The sequence below is a fragment of the Lolium rigidum genome, chromosome 3, assembly GCF_022539505.1.
Source record: "Lolium rigidum isolate FL_2022 chromosome 3, APGP_CSIRO_Lrig_0.1, whole genome shotgun sequence".
In the NCBI taxonomy this organism is placed as follows: domain Eukaryota; kingdom Viridiplantae; phylum Streptophyta; class Magnoliopsida; order Poales; family Poaceae; genus Lolium; species Lolium rigidum.
Window position 1 is genome coordinate 246,036,126 of NC_061510.1, and position 11,494 is coordinate 246,047,619.

Here is an 11,494-nt window from a genome sequence, read left to right on the forward strand (position 1 = left end):
TTACCAATCCAAAGCCCGATCTAGGAAGGATCTACCGCAATCCGATACTAGAGTAATAGATCTAAGGAAATCGAGACCGTGAAAAGCAAGAACTGGACAAGAACATCAAGAAATGGGGACGAACACCTTGCAAACGTCGATCCGACCGCTATCCTAACGGAAACCCTAGCAGATCTAATGTGCATGTCGTCGAAAATGCCCGAGAATGGCATGTTCTCCCAGAACGAATACGAAGGTGAGAAGGAGAGGTCGTTACCGCCATTGTTCCGGCCGAGGACGAGCTCGAGGTCGCGGGCGAAGTCGTGATGCCGATGAAGACTGCGGAACAGATTGCGGCTGATGTCGCGGTGCTGCTCGCCGATGTCTCCTCCTCCGGTAGTGGTGCTCCTCCGTGCGTAGGTGCGGCGGATTGGTCGGCGGGAGGGGAACCACCGGGTGATGTGATATATAGTTTGGGGGAGGTGAGACTGCAGTCGCTACTGAGAGAAAGGAGAGGGGAGTGGTGAGGCTAATTATGGCGCGTGTTCCCGAAGGGACGCGGCGTTTCCGCCTCCCTTCTCCACGTGTGCAGGCTTCTGGCCACAACGGGTCTAGCCCTGAAGAAACTGCCATTCCGGACGTTTCTCCAGGATCTGTCCCGGAGGTGCTTTAAAACTCGGTTCATGCAACAACGCAGTGGGCTGCAGGCATCCAAACGGGACGAAAATTGCTGGCTCAATGCGAGCTAAGGAGATGCAAGCAACCAAACACGCCCATAGTTGCGCCCATAGTTGCTCGGCTGCATTGCAGGTAGTCAAGGTCGACACCGGTCGCCGGAGTTTCCAATATTTTTATATGCACCGGCACCGGAGTAGTTATGATCGATTTACAGGACATGTCCACATGACACATGTGCAAGCAAACCATACCACGTACTTCTCACTGTTGAGCGGTTCGTTAAGCTGGAAAGCAGACATCACGTTGGAAGTTCGACATTGGATTACTACTCGTTTTCTCTCCATGATCGTACAATACCATCCTGATCGAGCAAAATCTCATTGACGAAATCCCAGAAGTTAAAAGGGGACAGACAGTAGGTGTCAAGTTTCTAAGAGAAATAAAGCGAGAGGGATGTCACATGTCAGGGTACCTGAAGTGGCCATCCAATCCACACTATGTGGCACTTCTGGAAGGAAATGAGCCTACATGCAAAAAAGCAAAATACTCCCCTCCCCTCGGTCCCGGTTCATAGTTTTAGAACATTTGGACCCTCGTGCTGTGGTGGTATCTGTTGGACCGGTCCTAACGAGATGAATGGCGTTCAAAAATATCAGTACGAGAACGAGGAATGAAACATTTGTATGAGAGAAATCTGGACATAATCGTTGATGACGCTCTCTAGTCTTTACAAATTTTATCGTGCAACATCGGCGAAACTTAGCGGTCCTATCTAAGAAAAATAAGCAAAATGCTAAACTCGGTAAAACTGTGTTACGCTGCTAGATGGGATATTTTTGCATAAGTTTATCTAAATGGAGTAATATGTGTCACAAATGCACAATTTTAAGGTAGAAAGTGGAACTCACTCTAAATTTAATGAAGATAATACAAGATATATATATTACAAAATATACTACGCGATATAATTTTAATGAGTATATCATATTTTAATGAGTATATCATTAGAAAGCTTAAAGTTCTACTTTATAATAATATAATTTTTATATTGTACAATTGATATTATGTTTGTCAAATTAATAACCTAGAGATACACGCAAGCCCTATGAACCGGAACGGAGGGAGTAACGAAGAGGATGGAGTAGAATTGGCCAATTAACTTGCGGAAAATCAGCCAAACCCGGTTGCAAACATCCACAACTGCCTTCATGAGATATAACTGATCAGGGAAACACCGCACGACTTAGGCTACCACACAAAAGGCTCACACACATTGTACAAACTTTCACTTCACCTCAAACGAGGTCCACACGAACACATCACTATGTACCTCTGGCGTGTAGAGTATAACGCGGGACATGTTATCGGAGTAGTCTTGTCGGAAGCACGATGTACACCGGCGAGCATTTTTGAAGACCCGAAACTCCACGCGCTCAGGAGAGACCTATCTAGACGCGTGGAGATGATGGGCTGCCCTAGGTCGGTTCGCCCGCCCCTAGGACTTCGTAGATCGAAACTCTCCAATACAATGAACACCGATGAACCAGAGCAGAAACTAGAAACTAGGTAGAGAATCTAGAAAATAGGGTGTTGAGAAACTAGGTTGGGATCTGGGTGTCGACCAGATGGCCAGCGGCGTGCGGCTATGCTGGGTGCACTGCCCGCGACCCGCGTTCGAGCCCTAGCTCCGCAGGTGTTGCGCCCCGCAGTTTCTTCTTAATAAAATGTCGCAGAGTCCCTCCCCTGCTGGTCTCGTTTTTTAGAAAATAGGGAGAGATAGGCTTGTAGATTGGTTTTTGTAATTGTGTGTTGTTGTTTAAATCAGCCGTCACTCCTCATGTATATAATGGGCGGATGGACTTTTCATGTAGGATAGAGGGTTCGATTCATGTCCGAAACTCGGCCTAATTGGGGTCCAACTCAAATAGGCAAACTCGAAATTTTTGCGGTCAAAAACTGTTCTAGACCTTCCGGATCACTTTTTGGGCGGTAAACAATCTCCGATCAAAATCTAATAAAAATAAAAATAATTCTATATCTATACTCTATACCTAATAATAAAGGGAGAAGTGTTTCCGTGGTTTGGTCCGTCACAATGAGCTTTCGTCCGTCGCGAAGCGTGCTTTCGTCTGTTTGCTAGCCATCTAGAGAAGTACTTCACGTCGTTTCACGGGTGTAGGTCTCATGGAGGAAAAGAACTCGGATCGGTTAAGGCTCACGCACGCCAACCGTAATAAGAGATCGATACATACTCGAGTCGGTCTCTTGTTGCCTGCTCTAATCTTTAAATTTCGGGCGATCTGGATCCAAGCTTAGCAACGAAATCGAGACACGTTCCAAGACAGATCGATCAGTCGTCAAGTTCTTCCACGTTGTTATGCGTATCTCGTCTCCGACGTGCTGATCTCGCTTCTCGATGGCCGCTACTACAAGCCACACCGCTACTGGGTTGGTCGATATACATAGAGATCACGCTGCTCGGGGCCGCGAAGCGGCCCAAGCCACCGGGCGGCGATACACTCGGCGAGCTGCCGAAGAACAAAGACCGGAAGGGCGTCACGGTGCTCATGCTCTCGTCTAGGGACGACCGAACCCCGATCGGCGTGCTCAAGAAGGATGGCTTGATGGCGACGCATGATGAGGACCCAATGAACTACTTCCAAGGCAATGATGCGCACCACATGCTCTACGCCTACGACTCCTTCAGCATCGGCCACAAGACCACGACCTGCAGATCTCCACAGTGTTCATGGCGGACCATGAGCTTCATAGGCGGGCTCGACCTCTGTGATGTCGCGGGCGTTCCGGAAGGTCAGAAACCCCATCGATCGGCCACCACCAACGAAATATGGGAGGGGCTGTACTGACTGCGCCATGATTTGTTTATGCTAATGGAGTAATGGTAGTTATATATATCCATCCATTAGACTATCAGTGTGGGTGCTGCGCGCATGACCAAAGTGGATTTTTTTAGATTTTTTTTTTGAGAGTAAGTGGATTTTTTTAGATGCTCCTCCCCGATCTCGACAAGCTAGGAAATCAAGCCCATGACTCCTCAAAAAGACCAGTCGATACTCCTCCCCGATCTCAACAAGGAAACCAATGCGCCCATGACTGCTCCTCATAAAGACCGGTCGATGCCCCTCCAGGCACCAGGAACTCTTACGTCGGCGCCAGCCGGCTCGCCTCCTAGCGTCCAAGCGGTGGCACGAGACTGGGGACGATCCGCGGCAGGAGCTGCAGCGCGCCAAGGTCAGCAACGATGGCCATGGCCTTCAGCACGAAGGTGGCGTTCCTTGAGCACTCTTGGATGTCGCAGATGCCCACAAGATCGATACAGCGCGCGCAGAGGTCGGTGATGGCCATGTCCACCTCCTTTAGCATGAAGGGGGCATCCCTTGAGCAATAACGGATGTCAGATGCTGCAGGTGCCGTACGTGCGCCTACCATGATGGCTGCATTATGGCCGCTCGGCTGCGGTGAAACCAATGCACCCATGACTGCTCCTCATAAAGACCGGTCGATGCCCCCTCCAGGCACCAGGGAACTCTTAGGTCGGCGCCAGCCGGCTCGCCTCCTGGCGTCCAAGCGGTGCCATGAGACAGGGGACGATCCGCGGCAGGAGCTGCAGTGCGCCAAGGTCAGCAAGGATGGCCATGGCCTTCAGCACGAAGGTGGCGTTCCTGTTGGAGATATGCCCAAGAGGCAATAATAAATGGTTATTATATATCTTTGTGTTTATGATAATGTTTACATACCATGCTATAATTGTATTAACCGAAACATTAGTACATGTGTGATATGTAGACAAACAAAGAGTCCCTAGTATGCCTCTTAACTAGCTTGTTGATTAATGGATGATTAGTTTCATAATCATGAACATTGGATGTTATTAATAACAATGTTATATCATTGTATGAATGATGTAATGGACACACCCAATTAAGCGTAGCATAAGATCTCGTCATTAAGTTATTTGCTATAAGCTTTCGATACATAGTTACCTAGTCCTTATGACCATGAGATCATGTAAATCACTTATACCGGAAAGGTACTTTGATTACATCAAACGCCACTCGCGTAAATGGGTGGTTATAAAGGTGGGATTAAGTATCCGGAAAGTATGAGTTGAGGCATATGGATCAACGGTGGGATTTGTCCATCCCGATGACGGATAGATATACTCGGGCCCTCTCGGTGGAATGTCGTCTAATGTCTTGCAAGCATATGAATAAGTTCATAAGAGACCACATACCATGGTACGAGTAAAGAGTACTTGTCAGGAGACGAGGTTGAACAAGGTATAAAGTGATACCGAAGATCAAACCTCGGACAAGTAAAATATCGCGTGACAAAGGGAATTGGTATCGTATGTGAATGGTTCATTCGATCACTAAATTCATCGTTGAATATGTGGGAGCCATTATGGATATCCAGATCCCGCTATTGGTTATTGGTCGGAGTGAGTACTCAACCATGTCCGCATAGTTCACGAACCGTAGGGTGACACACTTAAAGTTGGATGTTGAAATGGTAGAACTTGAATATGGAATGGAGTTCGAATATTTGTTCGGAGTCCCGGATGAGATCCCGGACATCACGAGGAGTTCCGGAATGGTCCGGAGAATAAGATTCATATATAGGAAGTCATATTCCAAGTTTGGAAATGATCCGGTGCATTTATGGCAGGTTCTAGAAGGTTCTAGAAAAGTCCGGAAGAAATCACCATGGAAAGTAGAGTCCCGGAGGGACTCCACCTTGCATGACCAGCCAACCCTAAAGGGGAGGAGTCCAAGGTGGACTCCCCTAGGGTGGCCGGCCAACCCACCTCAAGGAAAGGTGGGAGTCCCACCTTGGGTAGGACTCCCTCCTTGAGTAGGTTTCCCACATATGGGAGGTTTTAGTGTTGGGGTCTTATTCGAAGACTTGGACTAGAACTCTTGGGGCTTCCACCTATATAATGAGGGGCATAGGAGAGGGGGCTGGCCACTTTAAGCCTCAGCCTTGGCCGCACCCCTTAGAGGGCCGGCGCCCAACCCCCCTCTCTCCCCAAACCCTAGCGGTCTCTCTCCTCCACCACATCCCGCACGCTTAAGCGAAGCTCCGCCGGATTTCTCCACCACCACCGACACCACGCCGTCGTGCTTGTCGGATTCAAGAGGAGCTACTACTTCCGCTGCCCCGCTGGAACGGGGAGGTGGACGTCGTCTTCATCAACAACCGAACGTGTGACCGAGTACGGAGGTGCTGCCCGTTCGTGGCGCCGGAACCGATCGTGATCAAGATCTTCTACGCGCTTTTGCAAGCGGCAAGTGAACGTCTACCGCAGCAACAAGAGCCTCATCTTGTAGGCTTTGGAATCTCTTCAAGGGTGAGACTCGATACCCCCTCGTTGCTACCGTCTTCTAGATTGCATCTTGGCTTAGATTGCGTGTTCGCGGTAGGAAATTTTTTGTTTCCTATGCAACATTATCCTACAGTGGTATCAGAGCCGTGTCTATGCATAGATGGTTGCACGAGTAGAACACAATGGTTTTGTGGGCGTTGATGCTCTTGTTGTCTTTAGTTTGAGTACTTTGCATCTTTGTGGCATAGTGGGATGAAGCGGCTCGGGCTAACTTTACATGACCGCGTTCATGAGACTTGCTCCTCGTTCGACATGCAACTTGTATTGCATAAGAGGCTTTGCGGGTGTCTGTCTCTCCTACTATAGTGAAGATTCAATTTACTCTTCTATTGACAACACTAGTATCACCGTTGTGGTTCATGTTCGTAGGTAGATTAGATCTCACTCGAAAACCCTAAACCACGTAAAATATGCAAACCAAATTAGAGACGTCTAACTTGTTTTTGCAGGGTTTGGTGATGTGATATGGCCATAATGTGATGATGAATATGTATGAGATGATCATTATTGTATTGTGGCAACCGGCAGGAGCCTTATGGTTGTATTTAAATTTCATGTTGAGTAGTATTTCAAAGTAGTTGTAATAGTTGCTACATGAGGTGAACAACCATGAAGACGGCTCCATGGACCTTGACGCTACGCCGACAATGATGGAGATCATGCCCGTTGATGATGGAGATCATGTCCGTGCTTTGGAGATGAAGATCGAAGGCGCAAAGACTAAAGGGCCATATCATATCACATATGAATTGCATGTGATGTTAATCCTTTATGCATCTTATTTTGCTTAGATCGCGACGGTAGCATTATAAGATGATCCCTCACATTAATATCAAGATAATAAAGTGTTCTCCCTCGTATGCACCGTTGCCAAAGTTCGTCGTTTCAAAGCATCTCGTGATGATCGGATGTGATAGATTCAACGTTCATATACAACGGGTGTAAGCCATGTTGCACACGCGGAATACTTGGGTTTGCTTGACGAGCCTAGCATGTACGGACATGGCCTCGGGACAACGGAAACCGAAAGGTTGAACACGAGTCATATGGATGATGTGATCAACATGTTGATGTTCACCATTGAAGCTACATCATCTCACGTGATGATCGGTTTTGGTGTAGTGGATGTGGATCGTGTACCACTTAACAACTATGAGGGATGTTGTGTTAAGTGGGAGTTCATTAGTAATTAGATTAAAACATGAACTAATTATCATAAACATAGTCCGAGTAGTATTTTGAATTAATTTTGTAGTATTGGCATCCGTTTTCTACCATGCGCTAGTCTTGTAATTGAGATAGAAATATCGTTAAAATCGACAAGAAACTTTACGGATTGGTACCGTATTGTTAAAGAATCAAGAATTGATTAAGTCCTATTGCAAACTTTTAGTAAACCTCACATTGTTGATTCAAAGAGCTATGGTTTCAATTAGTACCTAAAGTTATCTTGTCTCCGTGAAACTTGAAGTTCAAATCTGTTTGAAAAGTAAGGAGCTGAAAATTTAGTTTTCAGAAATAATCAAGGTATGAGATATATGTGATATCTAAGACCTTATTGCAAGATGATAGAATATAATTTGGTGAGACTACATGAACTCATAAGTTTTATGGGAATGTACGAAGGTTGAAGACGCAAAGCGTCACAATCCTCCAACTATTGGGGCACTAACGATATTCGCATATCCATGAAGTGACCATCCTTAATATGCACTGTTGCTAAGACTCGTCGTTTCGAAGCATCACGTGATGATCGGGTGTGATAGATTCTACGTGTGCATACAACGGGTGCAAGCTAGATTTGCACATGCAAATACCAAGGTTAAAACTTTACGAGCCTAGCATGTACAAACATGGTCTCGGAAAGTCGTCATGATACAATGGATAAAATTATGAGTGAAATTGTTCATCATATTACAAGGATACTAATAGTGAAATCCAGAACACTTGCCATATGATGATCAACTTCAAAGTAAGAACCTCAAAGTTATTGGCATTTGACCAACAAACCTAGAAGTTATTGATGTTGAAGTGTTCTTCTGAATAATGAGGAAAGCTAAAAGAGAAACTACAAAAGATTATTGGCAGAAAGAAAGAAAAGACTAGAAAGTCTAGCTCAGGTGTATATAAATGATATACATGTTATGGTTGTATTCCTAGTTAGGTCACACAATGAAATTCTTGGGTATTAGTACCATATTGGTTGGTATGAAGTGTCATACAAAACAACGCAATACAAGAATACAATGGCCTAAGTGATCGATGAGGAATATGGTAATAATGCACGTCCGGAACATAATAAAGTGTTGTTATGTTTATCGTTGGCATTCTACCTAGCCCTTAGAATTTATAATAAAGAACTTAATAATTGTTATTTTGCTCTGGTCAAATGAAAACAATGAGTTGTTCAAATTATGACATTACTCCATATACGATGGATAAGTTATTATAAATCTTAATGGTGAAACACACACACATAATACTGACGCTAAAACACAAATGATTTGAATTCCACTTATTTGTGGAACCGCCATTTAGGTCATGTTAGAAAGGAACGCATGAAGGAACTCCATGCAAATGGATTTTTGGAGTCATTTGATTTTTGAATCATTTGGCGCTTGCAAATCTTTTCTAAAGAGAATGATTAAAATACCGTTCATAGGCCAAAAGTTGAACGGGCAACTAACTTAGTGGAAAAATACATGATGATGTATGTGGTTCATTGGGCATAGTTGTGTGCGGGAGATTCTTCTACTTCATGAAAACTTTCAACAACAAAATTGAGTATATATGTGGATATATTCAATAAGGAAGAAGTTTGAAACATTTGAATGGATTCAAATAAATTTCAGTATGAAGTGGAAATCATCGTAATAGAAAAGTCAAATATCTATGATTGGATCATGGTGCAAATATTTGAATTACGAGTTTTAGCGAACATCTAAGAGAGTTATGAAATTATTCTACAACTCACGTTTCTTGGAGTATCATAGTGATGATGAAGTATCCGAGAGATGTATCCAAACCTTGTTGGATCAATGATGAGATAAAATATTGATGCCATTATATTTTTGTGGATTATGCTTTAGTGACTACCGTTTTTACACTGAATAGAGCATCATCATGATCCGTTGAAATGACACCATACAAGTTATGGCATGGGTATAAACCGTAATAGTCAACCAAAATCGGATGAATGTCTTTGTTGGTTATCCCAGAGATTTAATTGGGAATTCTTCCCACGAGACAAAGACAAAAGTGTTTGTCAATGTTTCTTGTTTCCGAGAAATTATTTTGAGTGAAGTATTTGAGTGGGAGGACAATATAATTTGATAAGGTTTATGAACCTGAGCATAATGATCAGAGTAGCGCTGATGTCTACGGGAGCTTCTATTCTTGTAGACAGTGTTGGGCCTCCAAGAGCAGAGGTTTGTAGAACAGCATCAAGTTTCCCTTAAGTGGATCACCCAAGGTTTATCGAACTCAGGGAAGAAGAGGTCAAAGATATCCCTCTCAAGCAACCCTGCAACCACAAAGCAAGAAGTCTCTTGTGTCCCCAACACACCTAATACACTTGTCGGATGTATAGGTGCACTAGTTCGGCGAAGAGATAGTGAAATACAAGTAATATGGATGGATATGAGTGGTAATAGTAATCTGAATGAAATATGGCAGCGAGTAAACATGTAACAAAAACAGTAAGCAAACGGAGATTCGATGCTTGGAAGCAAGGCCTAGGGATCCTGCTTTCACTAGTGGACACTCTCAACAATGATCACATAATAGGACTACTCTACACCCTCTTGTTGGATGATGAACACCACTAATTGTGTAGGATTACACGAACCCTCAATGCCGGAGTTAACAAGCTCCACAATATTCAATGTTCATATTTAAATAACCTTAGAGTGTAAGATAGATCAACACAATTACACCAAGAACTAACATAGCATGCACACTTGTCACCATCATACCATGAAGGAGGCATAGATCATATCAATACTATCATAGCAATAGTTAACTTCATAATCCACAAGAGATTACAATCATAGCCTACGCCAAGTACTAACACGGATGAACACACTGTCACCATTACACCGTGCAGGAGGAATAAAACTACTTTAATAACATCACTAGAGTAGCACATAGATGATATTCAACTAGATCACATAAAGAGAGAGATGAACCACATAGCTACAACGGAGCCCTCAGCCCCGGGGGTAGATTACTCCCTCCTCACCATGGAGGCAGCGATGGCGGTGAAGATGGCGGTGGAGATGGCTCCGGGGGCAATTCCCCGTCCGGCAGGGTGCCGGAACAGAGAGTTCGTCCCCCGAATTGGACTTTCGCGATGGCGGCGGCTCCGGATGGTTTTCTCTCGTTTTCGTCCTTTACGTCGATGTTTTTAGGTCGGGGACGATTAAATAGGCCGAGAGTCGGAGTCGGAGGGGCCACGGGGTGACCACACCATAGGGGCGCGCCCCCCTTGGGCCGCGCCGCCCTGTGGTGTGGGGCCCCCCTGGCACCCCTCTGACTCTTCTCCGGTGCTCCGGAAGCTTCCGGGAATTATAAGCCCTTCGGTCTTGATTTCGTCCGATTCCGAAAATATTTCTTTACTAGGATTTTGAAACCAAAAACAGCAGAAAACAGCAACTGGCCTTTCGGCATCTCGTCAATAGGTTAGTTCCGAAAAACGCATAAAAATGATATAAAGTGTGAACAAAACATGTTGGTATTGTCATAAAACAAGCATGGAACATCGGAAATTATAGATACGTTGGAGACGTATCAGCATCCCCAAGCTTAGTTCCTACTCGTCCTCGAGTAGGTAAACGATAAAAGATAATTTACGAGGTGACATGCTACCAACATAATCTTAATCATACTATTGTAAAGCATATGAGATGAATGCAGCGATTCAAAACAATGTTAATGCAATGAGTAAACAATTGAATCATATAGCAAAGACTTTTCATGAATAGTACTTTCAAGACAAGCATCAATAAGTCTTGCATAAGAGTTACTCATAAAGCAATAAATTCAAAGTAAAGACATTGAAGCAACACAATGGAAGATAAAGTTTCAGCAGTTGCTTTCAACTTGTAACATGTATATCTCATGGATAGTTGTCAATGCAAAGCAATATAACAAGTATAATATGCAAGTATGTAAGAATCAATGCACAGTTAATCACAAGTGTTTGCTTCTTGAGGTGGAGAGAGATAGGTGAACTGACTCAACATAAAAGTAAAAAGAATGGTCCTTCAAAGAGGAAAGCATCGATTGCTATATTTGTGCTAGAGCTTTTATTTTGAAAACATGAAACAATTTTGTCAACGGTAGTAATAAAGCATATGAGTTATGTAAATTATATCTTACAAGTTGCAAGTCTCATGCATAGTATACTAATAGTGCCCGCACCTTGTCCTA